We start from the raw sequence: 19,250 nt of genomic DNA, 5'->3' as shown, positions 1-19,250 counted from the left end.
AAGTTCCCCTGGAGAGGGAATGGAAAACCACTCCAGTATTCTTGCCTAGAGAATTCCATGGACTGGGGAGCCTGGCAGGCTGTAGTCTATGGGGTTGCAAAGAGTCGGACATGACTTAACGACTAACATACCCACACACACGTGTGGGAGTGGACACTGCCTCAATGCAAAGCTACTGGATGACCTCATGTAGAGAACAATGCTCTTCATTGCAGGATTGTTCAGGGGGCTCAAGAAAAAGGCATTAACTAGGATATTTATTTATTCATGTTTGAAAGTTACAACAATGCCAAGTCCTGGAAAAACAGAGGTGAATGAAAATAGCCTTTTTCCTTAAAGTGTCAGGGCTTCCCTGGTGGTTCAGCAGTAAAGAATCTGCTTGCAATGCAGAAGATGCAGGAGATGCAGTTTCAATCCCTGGGTTGAGAAGATCTCCTGGAAAATGAACTGAGAACCAATTCCAGTATTCTTGCTGGGAAAATCCAATGGACAGAGAAGCCTGGTAGGCTACAGTCTGTGGGGTCACAAAAGAGTTGGGCACTAGTGAAGCAACTGAGCATGCACACATGCATTTAAAATGTTAAATGTTTAGCAAGAAAAACTTCCAAGAGTTTAAATTGGAGGCAAAATAGAAACAAGTTTGAGCTAGTGTAATAAAAGGCTTCCCTGGTAGCTCAGCTGGTAAAGAATCCGTCTGCAATGAAGGAGACCCCAGTTCAATTCTTGGGTCAAGAAGGCACCCTGCAGAAGGGATAGGCTATTTACTCCAGTATTCTAGCTTTCCTGGTGGCTCAGATGGTAAAGAATCCACCTGCAATGCAAGAGACCTGGGTTTGATTTCTGGGTTGGGAAGATCCCCTGGAGGAGGTGTCAGCAACCCACTCCAGTATTCTTACCTGGAGAATCCCCATGGACAGAGGAGTCTGGCGGGTTACAGTCTATGGGGTCACAAAGAGTTGGATACAACTGAGCAAGTCAGCATAGCCCAGTGTAATAAAAAAACACCAAGTAAATTGTCTTTTGTATGGGAGGACCTGGAGCCTTCTGTATGAGTGGATTGAGGCAAAGAGTATCTGTGGAATTTTCTGAAAGGTGTGGGCATACTAGGAGTTTGACAGGTACTTGTGGAAAGGAAGAGCATCCCAGGCTCGGAATACTGGCTAAGTCGAGTCTTAGATTGTGGAGAATAGAGAATTGCCAGGGGAAGAGAAAAATGAAACATTCTGCAAAGTGTAATGATCCTGTGCAGAAAGCTGCCCTGGAAGAGCATGCTGTTCAACTGCTCTGACATCCGTTATGGACCAGCGCATTCTGGTCTCTGGCAAGGGCTCGAACTGACTACAGCACAGGTACTGCCACACCAACTCGGAAACCGTCCGGCTTTAGGTGAAGGAAGCCAGCTCTTTGCCATTTCATTTGATAATGGCTTTCTACCAATGAAAGTGAAAGTGTTAGTTGCCCAGTCCTGTCATCTTTGCGACCCCAGGACTATAGCCTATTAGGCTCCTCTGTCCATGGGATTCTGCAGGCAAGAATACTAGAGTGGGTTGCCATTCCCTTCTCCAGGGGATTTTCCCAGCCCACGGACTGAACCTGAGTCTCCTGCACTGTGGGCAGATTTTTTACCATCTGAGCCAGCAGGGAAAATAGTGGGCCCTTTAAAGCAGACATTTACCTAACAATTTACAAAGAATTTTCACATTCAACTCTCTCCCTATCCCAAGAGGATCTGTATTATTATTTCCATTTTACAGGTAAGGAATGAGCTGCCCAGCTGCCATGCATCTGTAAGTGCCAAGTGAAAGCAGAATCCAGAGGTTGACTGAAGGGTCAGGACCCCTGGTGGCATGGTAGTACACCCTCAAAGTTTGACACTGTTGAAATGAGCAATTTTAAATATGGTTCATAATAGGCTGTAAAAGGGATGCTGTCAACATTCCAATGAGGGCAATCTCCCTTTAAATAACAGTGGTGCATTCTGGGAATTATATATATATTTTTTTTTCATTTTTTTTTTTTTTTATTCTTCCAATTTTATTTTATTTTTAAACTTTACATAATTGTATTAGTTTTGCCAAATATCAAAATGAATCCGCCACAGGTATACATGTGTTCCCCATCCCGAACCCTCCTCCTCCTCCCTCCCCATACCATCCCTCTGGGGCCGTCCCAGTGCACCAGCCCCAAACATCCAGCATCATGCATCGAACCTGGACTGGCAACTCGTTTCCTACATGATATTTTACATGTTTCATTGCCATTCTCCCAAATCTTCCCCACCTCTCCCTCTCCCACAGAGTCCATAAGACTGTTCTATACATCAGTGTCTCTTTTGCTGTCTCGTATAATCGGGTTATTGTTACCATCTTTCTAAGTTCCATATATGTGCGTTAGTATACTGTATTTATGTTTTTCCTTCTGGCTTACTTCACTCTGTATAATAGGCTCCAGTTTCATCCACCTCATTAGAACTGATTCAAATGTATTCTTTTTAATGGCTGAGTAATACTCCATTGTGTATATGTACCACAGATTTCTTATCCATTCATCTGCTGATGGACATCTAGGTTGCTTCCATGTCTTGGCTATTATAAACAGTGCTGCGATGAACATTGGGGTACACGTGTCTCTTTCCCTTCTGGTTTCCTCAGTGTGTATGCCCAGCAGTGGGATTGCTGGATCATAAGGCAGTTCTATTTCCAGTTTTTAAGGAATCTCACACTGTTCTCCATAGTGGCTGTACTAGTTTGCATTCCCACCAACAGTGTAAGACGGTTCCCTTTTCTCCACACCCTCTCCAGCATTTATTATTTGTAGACTTTTGGATCACAGCAGCCATTCTGACTGGTGTGAAATGGTACCTCATAGTGGTTTTGATTTGCATTTCTCTGATAATGAGTGATGTTGAGCATCTTTTCATGTGTTTGTTAGCCATCTGTATGTCTTTTTGGAGAAATGTCTATTTAGTTCTTTGGCCCATTTTTTGATTGGGTCGTTTATTTTTCTGGAGTTGAGCTGTAGGAGTTGCTTGTATATTTTTGAGATTAGTTGTTTGTCGGTTTGCTTCATTTGCTATTATTTTCTCCCATTCTGAAGGCTGTCTTTTCACCTTGCTAATAGTTTCCTTTGATGTGCAGAAGCTTTTAAGGTTAATTAGGTCCCATTTGTTTATTTTGCTTTTATTTCCAATATTCTGGGGAGGTGGGTCATAGAGGATCCTGCTGTGATGTATGTCGGAGAGTGTTTTGCCTATGTTCTCCTCTAGGAGTTTTATAGTTTCTGGTCTTACGTTTAGATCTTTAATCCATTTTGAGTTTATTTTTGTGTATGGTGTTAGAAAGTGGTCCAGTTTCATTCTTTTACAAGTGGTTGACCAGATTTCCCAGCACCACTTGTTAAAGAGGTTGTCTTTAATCCATTGTATATTCTTGCCTCCTTTGTCGAAGATAAGGTGTCCATATGTGCGTGGATTTATCTCTGGGCTTTCTATTTTATTCCATTGATCAATATTTCTGTCTTTGTGCCAGTACCATACTGTCTTGATAACTGTGGCTTTGTAGTAGAGCCTGAAGTCAGGTAGGTTGATTCCTCCAGTTCCATTCTTCTTTCTCAAGATCGCTTTGGCTATTCGAGGGTTTTGTATTTCCATACAAATTGTGAAATTATTTGTTCTAGCTCTGTGAAGAATACTGTTGGTAGCTTGATAGGGATTGCGTTGAATCTATAAATTGCTTTGGGTAGTATACTCATTTTCACTATATTGATTCTTCCAATCCATGAACATGGTATATTTCTCCATCTATTAGTGTCCTCTTTGATTTCTTTCACCAGTGTTTTATAGTTTTTTTCTATATATAGGTCTTTAGTTTCTTTAGGTAGATATATTCCTAAGTATTTTATTCTTTCTGTTGCAATGGTGAATGGAATTGTTTCCTTAATTTCTCTTTCTGTTTTCTCATTATTAGTGTATAGGAATGCCAGGGATTTCTGTGTGTTGATTTTATATCCTGCAACTTTACTGTAGTCATTGATTATTTCTAGTAATTTTCTGGTGGACTCTTTAGGGTTTTCTATGTAGAGGATCATGTCATCTGCAAATAGTGAGAGTTTTACTTCTTCTTTTCCAATTTGGATTCCTTTTATTTCTTTTTCTGCTCTGATTGCTGTGGCCAAAACTTCCAAAACTATGTTGAATAGTAATGGTGCAGTCCTAAGGGGAAAGTTCATAGCAATACAGGCACACCTCAAGAAACAAGAAAAAAGTCAAATAAATAACCTAACTCTACACCTAAAGCAACTAGAAAAGGAAGAAATGAAGAACCCCAGGGTTAGTAGAAGGAAAGAAATCTTAAAAATTAGAGCAGAAATAAATGCAAAAGAAACAAAAGAGACCATAGCAAAAATCAACAAAACCAAAAGCTGGTTCTTTGAAAGGATAAATAAAATTGACAAACCATTAGCCAGACTCATCAAGAAACAAAGGGAGAAAAATCAAATCAACAAAATTAGAAACGAAAATGGAGAGATCACAACAGACAACACAGAAATACAAAGGATCATAAGAGACTACTATCAACAATTATATGCCAATAAAATGGACAACGTGGAAGAAATGGACAAATTCTTAGAAAAGTACAACTTTCCAAAACTGGACCAGGAAGAAATAGAAAATCTTAACAGACCCATCACAAGCATGGAAATTGAAACTGTAATCAAAAATCTTCCAGCAAACAAAAGCCCGGTCCAGACGGCTTCACAGCTGAATTCTACCAAAAATTTAGAGAAGAGCTAACACCTATCCTGCTCAAACTCTTCCAGAAAATTGCAGAGGAAGGTAAACTTCCAAACTCATTCTATGAGGCCACCATCACCCTAATACCAAAACCTGACAAAGATCCCACAAAAAAAAGAAAACTACAGGCCAATATCACTGATGAACATAGATGCAAAAATCCTTAACAAAATTCTATCAATCAGAATCAACAACACATTAAAAGATCATACACCATGATCAAGTGGGCTTTATCCCAGGGATGCAAGGATTCTTCAATATCCAGAAAAAATCAATCAATGTAATACACCACATTAACAAATTGAAAATAAAAACCATATGATTATCTCAATAGATGCAGAGAAAGCCTTTGACAAAATTCAACATCCATTTATGATAAAAACTCTCCAGAAAGCAGGAATAGAAGGAACATACCTCAACATAATAAAAGCTATATATGACAAACCCACTGCAAACATTATCCTCAATGGTGAAAAATTGAAAGCATTTCCTCTAAAGTCAGGAACAAGACAAGGGTGCCCACTTTCACCATTACTATTCAACATAGTTTTGGGAATTATATTTTTTTAAAACCCAGGTTTTAGGTCTACTTTTGTGACAAGAGGGAAATTCTAGGGGAAAAATAGAGAAAAAATAATAATAATAGTAAGGTAAGATGATGTGATCACTCACGTAGAGCCAGACATCCAGGAATGCAAAGTAAAGTGGGCCATCACTATGAACAAAGCTAGTGGAGGTGATAAAATTCCAACTGAGCTGTTTCAAATCCTAAAAGATGATGCTATGAAAGTGCTACACTCAATTTGCCAGCAAATTTGGAAAACTCAGCAGTGGCCACAGGACTGGAAAATGTCAGTTTTCATTCCAATCCCAAAGAAAGGCAATGCCAAAGAATGTTCAAACTACCACACAATTGCATTCATCTCACACACTAGCAAACTAATCCTCAAAATTCTTCAAGCAAGGCTTCAGCAGTACATGAACCAAGAAATTCCAGATGTTCAAGATGGATTTAGAAAAGGCAGAGGAACCAGAGATCAAATTGCCAACATCCCTTAGGTCATTAAAAAAGCAAGAGAGTTCCAGAAAAACATCTATTTCTGCTTTATTGACTACACAAAACCTTTGACTCTGTGGATCACAGCAAACTGTGGAAAATTCTTCAAGAGATGGGAATACCAGACCACTTGACCTGCCTCCTGAGAAACCTGTATGCAGGTCAAGAAGCAACAGTTAGAACCGGACGTGGAGCAACAATTCAGTTCAGTCACTCAGTCGAGTCTGACTCTATGCAACCCCGTGGACTGCAGAACACCAGACTTCCCTGTCCATCACCAACTCCTAAAGCTAAGTCAAACTCATGTCCATAGAGTCAGTGGTGCCATCCAACCATTTCATCCTCTATCACCCCCTTCTCTTCCCACCTGCAATCCTTCCCAGCATCAGGGTCTTTTCAAATGAGTCAGCTCTTCACATCAGGTGGCCAAAGTATTGGAGTTTCAGCTTCAACATCAGTCCTCCCAATGAATATTCAGGATTGATTTCATTTAAGATGGACTGGTTGGATCTCTTTGCTGTCCAAGGGACTCTCGAGAGTCTTCTCCAACACCACAGTTCAAAAGAATCGATTCTTCGGCCCTGAGCTTTCTTTATAGTCCAACTCACATCCATACATGACTACAGAAAAAAACCAAAGCTTTGACTAGATGGACCTTTGTTGGCAAAGTAATGTCTCTGCTTTTCAATATGCTGTCTAGGTTGGTCATAACTTTTCTTCCAAGAAGCAAACGTCTTTTAATTTCCTGGCTGCAGTTACCATCTGCCATGATTTTGTAGCCCCCCAAAATAAAGTCTGACACTGTTTCCGTTGTTTTCCCCATCTATTTGCCATGAAGTGATGGGACAGGATGCCATGATCTTAGTTTCTGAATGTTGAGTTTTAAGCCAGCTTTTTCACTCTCCTCTTTCACTTTCATCAAAAGGCTCTTTAGTTCTTCTTCACTTTCTGCCATAAGGGAAGAGTCATCTGTGTATCTGAGGTTATTGATATTTCTCCCAGCAATCTTGATTCCAGCTTATTCTTCATCCAGCCTGGAATTTCGCATGATGTACTCTGCATATAAGTTAAATAAGCAGGGTGACAATATACAGCACTGATGTACTCCTTTCCTGATTTGGAACCAGTCTGTTGTTCCATGTCCAGTACTAACTGTTGCTTCTTGACCTGCATACAGATTTCTCAGGAGGCAGGTTGGGTGCTCTGAGATTCCCATCTCTTTAAGAGTTTTTCCACAGAGTCAAAGGCTTTGGCATAGTAAGTAAAGCAGTAGATATTTTTCTGGAACTCTCTTGCTTTTTTGATGATCTAGTGGATTTTGGCAATTTGATCTCTGGTTCCTCTACCTTTTCTAGATCCATCTCGAACATCTGGGAGTTCACCGTTCATGTACTATTGAAGCCTGGCTTGGAGAATTTTGAGCATTACTTTGCTACCATGTGAGATGAGTGCAATTGTGCAGTAGTTTGAGCATTCTTTGGCATTGCTTTTCTTTGGGATTGGAATGAAAACACCTTTTCCAGTCTTGTTGCCAGTGTTGAGTTTTCCAAATTTGCTGGCAAATTGAGTGCGGCACTTTCATAGCATCATCTTTTAGGATTTGAAATAGCGCAACTGAAATTCTATCACTTCCACTAGCTTTATTCCTAAGGCCCACTTGACCTCACATTCCAGGATGTCTGGCTATACCACAGTGGTTATCTGGGTCATGAAATTCTTTTTTGTACAGTTCTTCTGTGTATTCTTGCCACCTCTTCTTAATATCTTTTGCTTCTGTCAGGTCCATACCTTTTCTGTCCTTTATCGAGCCCATCTTTGCATGAAATGTTCCCTTGGTATCTCTAATTTTCTTGAAGAGATCTCTAGTCTTTCCCATTCTATTGTTTTCCCCTATTTCTTTGCATTGATCACTGAGGAAGGCTTTCTTATCTCTCCTTGCTATTCTTCAGAACTCTGCATTCAAATGGATATATCTTTCCTTTTCTCCTTTGCTTTTCACTTCTCTTTTCACAGCTACAACAAATTTTGGAAAATTCATCAAGAGATGGGAATACCAGACCTCCTGGCCTGCCTCCTGAGAAATCTGTGTGCAGCTCAAGAAGCAGCAGTTAGAACCAGACACGGAACAACAGAACCAGACATGGAACAACAGAACTGGACATGGAACAACAGACTGGTTCCAAATTGGGAAAGGAGTATGTCAAGGCTGTATATTGTCACCCTGCTTATTTAACTTATATGCAGAGTACATCATGTGAAATTCCTGGCTGGATGAAGGATAAGCTGGAATCAAGATTGCTGGGAGAAATATCATTAACCTCAGATATGCAGATGACACAACCCTCATGGCAGAGAGTGAAGAAGAATTAAAGAGCCTCTTGATGAAAGTGAAAGGGGAGAGTGAAAAAGCTGGCTTAAAACTCAACATTCAGAAAACTAAGATTGTGGCATCCTGTCCCATCACTTCATGGCAAATAGATGGGGAAACAATGGAAACAGTGACAGACTTTATTTTCTTGGGCTCCAAAATCACTGCAGGTGGTGACTGTGGTTATGAAATTAAAAGACACTTGCTCTTTGGAAGAAAAGCTATGACCAACCTAGACCGCATATTAAAAAACCAGAGATATTACTTTGCTGACAAAGGTCTATCTAGTTAAAGCTAAGTTTTTTCCAGTAGTCATGCATGGATGTGAGAGTTGGACTATAAAGAAAACTGAGTGCTAAAGAAATGATGCTTCTGAACTATGGTGTAGGAGAAGACTCTTGAGAGTCCCTTGGACTGCAAGGAGATCCAACCAGTCAGTTATGAAGGAAATCAGTCCTACATATTCATTGGAAGGACTGATGCTGAAACTGAAACTCCAGTAATTTGGCCACCTGATGCAAAGAACTGACTCCTTAGAAAAGGCCCTGATGCTGGGAAAGATTGAAGTTAGGAGGAGAAGGGGGTGACAGAGGATAAAATGGTTGGATGGCATCACTGACTTGATGGACATGAGTTTGAGCAAGCTCCAGGAATTAATGAAGGACAGGGAGACTAGTGTGTTGCAGTCCATGGGGTTGCAAACACAAATAGCTGTGAAATGAAGAGAAGTGAAAAGCAAAGGAGAAAAGGAAAGATATAAACATCTGAATGCAGAGTTCCAAAGAATAGCAAGAAGAGATAAGAAAGCCTTCTTCAGTGATCAATGCAAAGAAATAGAGGAAAACAACAGAATGGGAAAGACTAGAGATCTCTTCAAGAAAATCAGAGATACCAAAGGAACATTTCATGCAAACATGGGCTCAATAAAGGACAGAAATCGTATGGACCTAACAGAAGCAGAAGATATTAAGAAGAGATAGCAAGAATACACAGAAGAACTGTACAAAAAAGATATTCATGACCCAGATAATCACGATGGTGTGATCACTGACCTAGAGCCAGACATCCTGGAAAGTGAAGTCAAGTGGGCCTTAGAGAGCATCACTACGAACAAAGCTAGTGGAGGTGATGGAATTTCAGTTGAGCTATTCCAAATCCTGAAAGATGATGCTGTGAAAGTGCTGCACTCAATATGCCAGCAAATTTGGAAAACTCAGCAGTGGCCACAGGACTGGAAAAGGTCAGTTTTCATTCCAATCCCAAAGAAAGGCAATGCCAAAGAATGCTCAAACTACCACACAATTGCACTCATTTCACATGCCAGTAAAGTAATGCTCAAAATTCTCCAAGCCAGGCTTCAGCAATATGTGAACCGTGAACTTCCTGATGTTCAAGCTGGTTTTAGATAAGGCAGAGGAACCAGAGATCAAATTGCCAACATCCGCTGGATCATAGAAGAAACAAGAGAGTTCCAGAAAAACATCTACTTCTGCTTTATTGACTATGCCAAAGCCTTTGACTGTGTGGATCACAATAAACTGTGGAAAATTCTGAAAGAGATGGGAATACCAGACCACCTGACCTGCCTCTTGAGAAATTTGTATGCAGGTCAGGGAGCAACACTTAGAACTGGACATGGAACAACAGACTGGTTCCAAATAGGAAAAGGAGTTCGTCAAGGCTGTATATTGTCACCCTGTTTATTTAACTTATATGCAGAGTACATCATGAGAAACGCTGGACTGGAAGAAACACAAGCTGAAATCAAGATTGCCGGGAGAAATATCAAGAACCTCAGATATGCAGATGATACCACCCTTATGGCAGAAAGTGAAGAGGAACTAAAAAGTCTCTTGATGAAAGTGAAAGAGGAGAGTGAAAAGGTTGGCTTAAAGCTCAACATTCAGAAAACAAAGATCATGGCATCCAGTCCCATCACGTCATGGGAAATAGATAGGGAAACAGTGGAAACAGTGTCAGACTTTATTTTTCTGGGCTCCAAAATCACTGCAGATGGTGACTGCAGCCATGAAATTAAAAGATGCTTACTCCTTGGAAGGAAAGTTATGACCAACCTAGATAGCATATTGAAAAGCAGAGACATTACTTTGCCAAGAAAGTTTCCTCTAGTCAAGGCTATGGTTTTTCCTGTGGTCATGTATGGATGTGAGAGTTGGACTGTGAAGAAGGCTGAGTGCCAAAGAATTGATGCTTTTGAACTGTGGTGTTGGAGAAGACTCTTGAGAGTCCCTTGGACTGCAAGGAGATCCAACCAGTCCATTCTGAAGGAGATCAGCCCTGGGATTTCTTTGAAAGGAATGATGCTAAAGCTGAAACTCCAGTACTTTGGCCACCTCATTGAAGAGTTGACTCATTGGAAAAGACCCTGATGCTGGGAGGGATTGGGGGCAGGAGGAGAAGGGGACGACAGAGGATGAGATGGCTGGATGGCATCACTGACTCGATGGACGTGAGTCTGAGTGAACTCCAGGAGTTGGTGATGGACAGGGAGGCCTGGTGTGCTGCGATTCATGGGGTCGCAAAGAGTCAGACACGACTGAGCGACTGATCTGATCTGATCTGTGTGACTCAACTGGACTGAATCTTGAGTTAAACATAAGTTGTAACACAGTGAAATGCAATGAGAAAGAGAAATGGAAGAATGTCCTCTTAGAACGATTTTTAAGGCAGAAAATAATTTGCCAGAATTGTTCAAAATAGAAACAAACATTATACCTCTAGACCTCCATGTTCTCATGCTCTTTCATGGTAAAGCAAGACAGACAATAAACAGAATATTCAATAATCAGTGAAAAAATATGGAGTTGCCTCAATTTTCCTTTCTTATATTCTCCACTTGTTCCATTTAATCATCTTTTCTTTATCAGGACAAAAAAAAAAATCTAGCTCCAAGCTCTCTCATCAACCATGTCCACATCCCCTCTTAAGATAACCTGCTTATTTTCTGTTTTCTAAGTACTCTATAATCTAAGGAGTTGTCTCTTACTAACCAATGAAATAGCTATTGTCCTGTTGTTCTTCATGTTTAACTTTTGAATCATAGAAAATCCCTAGATCTCAGGCATGAAGAGTGTTAAAAGTTTACCCAGTACACTCACTCACTCAATTACTGACTCTTTTCTACACTGTTCTTGACAGATAAAACTATACTTGGCCAGTTACAGTGATAGGAAACACAGTACTAACCAAGGCATCGGTTGGTACACTGCACAGCTATTTGTCAGTAGTAATTTCTGTATCCGGAGAAGGCAGTGGCACCCCACTCCAGTACTCTTGCCTGGAAAATCCCATGGATGGAGGAGCCTGGTAGGCTGCAGCCCATGGGGTCGCGAAGAGTCGGACACAACTGAGCAACTTCATTTCACTTTTCACTTTCATGCATTGGAGAAGGAAATGGCAACCCACTCCAGTGTTTTTGCCTGGAGAATCCCATGGACGGGGGAGCCTGGTGGGCTGCCGTCTATGGGGTCGCACAGAGTCGGACATGACTGATGTGACTTAGCAGCAGCAGCAGCAATCTCTGTATCTCAAGAACAAATCTGTTCTTATTCCTGGCTTAAGGGACTTCAAATAAGTGATGTAATGGTACCTCCCTCCAACTATGCTGCAAAGTACTAAAAACTTTCTGAGTTGAACATACTCAGTTTTTCCATTTTTATTTCTTGGTAACACTTGATTTTTTTTAATTTATTTATTTACTTTTGTCTATGCTGGATCTTCATTGCTGCTACTCTCTACTCTCAGACAGTAGCAGCAATGGCTCGTTGCCATGGCTTCTCTTCTCTAGTTGCTGAGCCAGGGCTCAGTCATTGTGATCCACTGGCTTAGCTGCCCCGTGGCATGTGGGATCTTCCCAGACCAGGGATTGAACCTATGTCCCCTGCATTGGTAGGTGCATTTTTAACCACTGGACCACCAGGGAAGTCTTTCTATTTTTATATGACTTGTTTTAGCTAATTCCCCACCCCTCCTCATATGGTCACTTTACCCAAAATGGGTCAAACTGTTGTGGTTGTTAAACACAATAAGTCAAGTGTGTTCTGCCTGCACATAACAAAATACAACTGCTAGTTCCGTCAGCATCTTACATATCTAAGGAAATATTTTATTATTTAATCTGGGGAAACTCTATCAATACATATGTGTAGTGAACATTGGGTTTCCCAGGTGGCACAGTGGTAAAAAATCTGTCTGCTAAAGCAAGAGACACCAGAGATGCAGTTTTGATCCCTGGGTTGGGAAGATCCCCTGGAGAAGGAAATGGCAACTCACTCCAGTATTCTAGCCTGGAAAATTCCATGGACAAGGAGCCTGGTGGGCTATAGTCAATGAAGTTGCAGAGTCAGACATGTCTGAGCACCTAGCTCCTAGTGAATATGTATGGTTTGCTTCTGTAGAGTACTTCCCTGCTTCCTGAGGGAATGAGCCCAGGTGCTATTTGGAGATGCCCACTGCCCACACTCATGCATCGTGGTCTAAGTTAAGCTCACCCCAGTCCTAGAGAAGAAGGATGTGAAGCATACCTGCCCATGATAACTGGCCCAGTGGAGGCTCATGACCTAAGTCAATCCAGGGTAAACATCATAACCTGAATTGGTCGTAGTTGCTGCTGCTGCTAAGTCGCTTCAGTCATGTCCAACTCTGTGCGACCCCGTAGATGGCCTCTTACCAGGCTCCCCTGTCCCTGGGATTCTCCAGGCAAGAACACTGGAGTGGTTGCCATTTCCTTCTCCAATGCATGAAAGTGAAAAGTGAAAGTGAAGTCACTCAGTCGTGTCTGACTCTTAGCGACCCCATGGACTGCAGCCTTCCAGTCTCCTCCATCCTTGGGATTTTCCAGGCAAGAGGACTGGAGTGGGGTGCCATTGCCTTCTCCAGATCATAGTTAACAGGGTCATTTTTATGCTGGATTTAAACCTGGTAGAATGTAACCTAAGAGCTATATGAACCAGCTGGCAACTGTGAGATCCTACTGGTGAATGACATCAGTGCAGAGAAAGCAGAGCCAAGAGAAACCACATCCTGCCAGCCTTGTGTAACTTGGTATCAGATTGATTTCTGGGTGGATGAGTCGCATAAAGCAATACAGTCCCTTTTGTAGGCAAGTCAGTTTAGATCAGGTGCTTTATTACTTTACACTCAAGTAATCCCAATTAATAAGAGACTGGAGTCCAGACAGGATCTTGGGGCAGGAAATTAAAGATTATCTTAGTTCTGGTGCAAATTTATAGGCAATTTTCGAAGTCTACTTAGACTTGGATAAAATGGATACTTTCATGTCATGATCAGAGGAAATCTAAAGATTCATCCACAGAGACCTGCTAGAAAACTTGTGAAGAATGGAATTAGAGACTTCGCTGGTGGTCCAGGAGTTTAGACTCAGCACTCACATTGCAGAGGGTGTGGGTTTGATCCCTGGTCAGGGAACTAAGATCCTTCATGCCAGTGGTGTGGTCAAAATGTAAAATAAATAAATGCAGACAAGTGGATGGGCATAACCATTTGCTGAAATGTTGTTTTATTTTTATTTTTTTTAAATTTTATTTTATTTTTAAACTTTACATAATTGTATTAGTTTTGCCAAATATCAAAATGAATCCATCACAGGTATACATGTGCTCCCCATTCTGAACCCTCCTCCCTCCTCCCTCCCCATACCATCCCTCTGGGTCGTCCCAGTGAAATGTTGTTTTATTTATTTATTTATTTTGAAATGTTGTTTTAAAGAAGAATGATACTAATGTAGACATATCAGTAACAGGGATTAAGTCTGTCTTTCCTTGTTAATGGATCAAATATATAAGATTGGAAGATGCTCCATGGCGGCCATAGTGGACTAACTCTCAAGAACTGAAGGATAAAACCATTGTTCCCTTGGAGAACAAGCTGGTGCCTAATATACAATATGCTCTTGGAAAATGTGAATTGAATGAACAGATGAGTGACTGAATGTATTACCCTACAACTGCCCATTTTTCCAAATCTAGATCTTTGGAACCTATACATATTCAAAGGCATGTAATAAGAGAAATGAATAAGATTTTCCCCAGCTCACAACCACCATGAGAAAGTTTTATAAGCTACTTACATGGCAATTCTCCATGGCAACCACGTGGATGGTCTGGTGCCTGAACTGGGGGGACTGAAGCGACTTAGTAGCAGCAGCAGCAGAGTGCCCTGGCAAAGAGGTTGTTGAGAAAACCAAGATATAGTTATCCATAAGACACCAAGGTCATGCCTACAATGCACTGTTTTCTCAGAACCCCCTCTCACCTCCCAACACTGTCTTACATCCAATTACACAGAAATCTGAGACAAGTAGAGGAGTCAGAAACTCAAGTTCTCTCCAGGAAAGCATCACCTATCTGCTTTTGAAAAGCTCTGGGCCTTGGCTAATTATATCGGCTTACTCTGACATACAGGACTCTGTGAACTTTTACAAATAGAAACAATAAACCCAGAGGAAATATTATGAAAATGAATCTGTAAACATTGAAATTGAGGGTAACCATGAACAAGGCATAGCTTAGACTAATGAAGAATAAATTAGGGAGGGGACAATGTACACCTATGGCTGATTCATGCTGAAAGTGATAGTCGTTCAGTTGTGTCCAACTCTTTGCTACCCCATGGACTATACAGTCCATGGGATTCTCCAGGCCAGAATACCAGAGTGGGTAGCTTTTCCCTTCTCCAAGGGATCTTCCCAACCCAGGGATCAAACCCAAGTCTCCTGCATTGCAGGCGGATTCTTTACCAGCTGAGCCACAAGGGAAGCTCGATTCATGTTGATGTTTGACAGAAAACAACAAAATTCTGTAAAGCAACTATCCCTCAATTGATAAATAAATTTAAAGATAGTTTCAAGAACAAAAAAGGATAAGTTGTGCTGGAATGCATGCCTGGCTTTGCTCCTGGGCATGACTGAGGGGAGTGGAGGAGCGGCAGGTGGTAGGGAGGGGAACAGCAGCACAGAGGAGCCCACGTGGCTCTGGACTTTAAATTCCATTTGATGAGCCACTGCAAAATTGACCTCTGAACTTGGTCATGAATGCAGATCAACCACTTGAGCTGGAAAAATAATAAAAATTATGTAAATTCTTTGCAGGAACCATTTCGTGGTCAAAAAAATCTCAATTTCTCCCCCCTCTACTCTTCTGCTTAGAAACAGTAAAGGTTTGTTCATTCCTTGGGATGCATTTGACCCAGATTAGCTGATGTAAATGCCATCATTTTTCCCTCCCAAAGATACTGCCAAATAGGAATTTGGGGGTTTGAAACTAGGTCTTTATTACTTTTTTATTATCATGATTTTTTTTTTTCCTTTTATTTCTACTTAAGTTGTAGGCTCAGTTCAGCACCATTATCTTTCAGGCCAGTTACTGGCATTATCCAAAACACACTGTGTTTTCTCTGTCTGCTGACAGATCACTAATTTTCAAACTTTATTCTGAAGGATGTGCCTTGTTTACACATTTTCCCATTTGTGTATCTGAGATAAATATTACCCAAGCTCTCTACATCTCCCGCGCCTAATCTTTCAAAAGAGGTACTCAGGTGTTCAAAGAAAGTCCGTCTCTACACAGATACATCACTTAAGTCATGCTCCCCAGCCTGACACACACAACCACATAAAATCCGGATTCTCTCACTTTTGCTTTGTGCATATCTTCAGTCCTCAGCTACTCACCCCAACCCATCCAGAGCCATACTAACTTTTATATAGATCTGACCCTGCGACCTTTCTGTTTTTTTCTCATCCTCTCCACACACATAACTACGCACTCTGCAAAATGGCCTCCAGCGAGGCCGCAAGTCTTTCTTTTTAATACCTGTAGCATCCTACAGACATAGTGTGCTGAGCCAAAGAGTTTTCACGTGCATCAGAGGCAGACGTGGCCTACTCAGCCTTTGGTGGCCAAGGATAATTGCAAACTGGAATACCCCCCAAGTGTCATTTCCATTGCAAACTGTTCTCCCCCCAGCTCAAGCCCAGCTGGTCACTGGACTCAAAACTATAAAATGAATGTGACAGAAAGAATGGCTGGGGTTTGGGCTTCAGCGAGTCCTCCACCACCATCCAAACTTTAATTACAGACTCGTCGTGTACCCTGGGCTGTAAAATTGTCAAGGGAGCAGTGCAGCATTCAGAGTCCAGAGGACAGAGAAAACAATAGCAGTTGGAAGGGGGGAGGGGAAACCATCTCCTGCCTTGTAAACTCGACCGATTTGATCCATGGGATATTGACAGACCATAAATACAGAGCTGCATGATGTCATTTTTATAGGCACTTTATGAGCGCAGTAACCAGCAAAAGGATTGCCTATGACTGAAATGCAGTCATGCTTTATGGAAATGATCACTCTGGTTGGTTCTCCCTCTATAACCTCCTTTCCAATTCTTTATAGACAAATGATTTAGCTGTTCCTTGTTATATGTAAATATGTAAATATAATGCTTTCTATCCGTTTGAGGAGAGCCAAATGAACTTGAAATCTTCTGGGTTTTATTTTTTTGCTGTTTTTATACTAATTAATGTATTTTTTATTGCAACCCATTTATACTTAATGACCCATCCAATAGCACTACAATTTGGAAAATGTAAATGATGTGGGTTTTTTTTTTAAATAGGCTCAGCTTTTTTTTAATTTTTGTATATCATGAGGGGAAAAAAAAAGGATATTATCAGCTTTGGTTCAATTTCTAGGTTAGAAAAGAACTCTTTGCAACTTCCTTTCTTAATTGAAAATTGGGTTCCTCCACTGTCCTACTTAATTCCCTGAAGCCCATTCAGACTGCCAGAGAGAGGGTTGAGCAAGTCATTACCACATGTGAATGCATTAACTTGGAAATTGATTAATCCATCATGGGAATGTTTTCAACCACTCCAAGGCAGACAACAAAATTCTAATGAAAAACCATTGTATGTACGTGGGAGGGAGGACACCATTGACAAGTGTGTTCAATCAATCCAAAGGCCTCGGCTAACTTTCCTTGGAGTTGGCTTTGTTGTGCTGCGTACTTTAGCAAGATTGAAGACAGGGCTGAGTTAAATCAAGTACAGTATTACCTGTATGCCAGAGCAAAATTGGTCTACAATGTTAGATGGCTGGAGGTAGAGGGAGCAACGGTAGAGGATGCATTAAGGAAAGCATCCATTGCTTTCCTTAATGGAAATAAAGCCAAATACCCCCCACCCACCCACCTTCTTTTCCTCCCATCTTCTCTCCTTCCTCAGTAACCAGATCTGTTAACACTATCATAAACTAATTGTGTCCAGTATATCAGAAAGAAGAGCTACACATATTAATTCTTTACAGCCAACTTGTAAGAGAAGGTTTATTATTCCAAAGTGTTATCTCCTATTTTAGTGATGAAGAAATATATTAAGGGAGCTTAAGGGACTTATTCAAGGTCAAAAACAACTGTAGGCTACCTCTGAGCCTTGAACCTAATCTTCAGAATCATCTTTCATAACTATATATTATTTCCATTTTATTTTTTAAAAAAAGACAAGGAAAGTGAAAAGCTTTGCCAAAGCTTACTCAACTAGGGCTTCCCTGGTGAGTTAGCAGTAAAGAATCCGCCTGCCAGTGCATAAGACAGGGGTTGATCCCTGATACGGGGAGATCCCACACGCCACGGAGCAACTAAGCCTGTGCACCGCAGCTATTGAGCCTGTGCTCTAGAGCCCGGGAGCCACAACTACTGAAGCTGGCATGCCCTAGAGCCCCCTGCTCTGCAGCAAAAGAAGCCACCACAATGAGAAGTCTCCGCAGTCCCCACACTGCAACAACGAGTAGTCTCTGCTCACTGCAACTAGAGAAAAGCCCCAGCAGCAACAACGACCAGCACAGCCGGAAATAAACAATTTTTTTAAAAGATTACTCAACTATTAACTCACAAAACTGGTATTTGAATCCCAACTCTATGAGGGTGGAGAATTGGATTCTATTCTAGGATTAGAGATTTCAAAATCTGCATTTCTGTAAGCAGATCATTCTCCAATCCTTATGTGAATACATATATCAATGATTGCTACAGAAATTTTGATTTTTTCCAAAATTTCATTTCTTTCTTTGACTGTGTGCTCAGTCGCTCAATCGTGGCTGACTCTGCGACCCCATGGACTGTAGCCCACCAGGCTCCTCTGTCTGTGGAATTTTCCTGGCAAGAATACTGGAGTGGGTTGCCATTTCCTCCTCTATTTTTTGATTATACTAAATGGCAAATAATAAAATCAAGGATGTGAAAAAAGTATCTCAAAATATCTGAAAAAAATAAAAAGATCCCTCCAAAATACTGAGAATTCTGTTTGCGAATAGAAAAGGAAACTAATGTTTCTCTTAGGTTTTCTTCTTTCTTTGTGATTTTTTTAAGAACTGAAGAACACCATATCAGCTTTAACAATTAATTTGAAGTACAGCACACAGTTCATGCAATTTAACAGTAGGAAAATGTGTAAGTAAATTATGGGTCAGGTAAGACCTTTCCTGTCTCATCATAAAGTGTATCATTAAATCAGAGTGGTACTGGTGCATGAACAGATGAGCAGGACAAGGGGTGGAGTATAAAGTCCAGAATTAAACCAAAATACATTTCAGAATTTGGCATTTGATAAAAGTGAAACTGTAAGTCAGAAGATAAACAGTGATTTTTCAATAAGTAATGTTAGGAAAAATGGTAGTGATTTGGAGTAGAATATCTCAACCCTTATACCAAAGGGAATTTCAGATGATCTAAAGACTTATTTTTTTTAGCAAGCAATTACTAGAAAAAAATATACATTTAAAATCTCAATATACAGAAGGCCTAAGTATGGTATAAAATCCATAATCCCTGAAAGTGTGATAAATTTGACAACACACAAAAAAGTCTCCACAGTAAAAAACATAAATGATACAAAAAGAAAAACATGAATTTTTAAAAATGTAAAATTAAGTGCCAAAAAAAAAGGTCAGTATCCCTAATATATGGGCTTCCCTTGTGGCTCAGCTGGTAAAGAATCTGC

The sequence above is a fragment of the Bos mutus genome, chromosome 14 (genome assembly GCF_027580195.1).
Source record: "Bos mutus isolate GX-2022 chromosome 14, NWIPB_WYAK_1.1, whole genome shotgun sequence".
NCBI classification, from domain to species: domain Eukaryota; kingdom Metazoa; phylum Chordata; class Mammalia; order Artiodactyla; family Bovidae; genus Bos; species Bos mutus.
The sequence above is the reverse complement of the archived record's forward strand: the minus strand, read 5'-3'. Positions refer to the sequence as shown.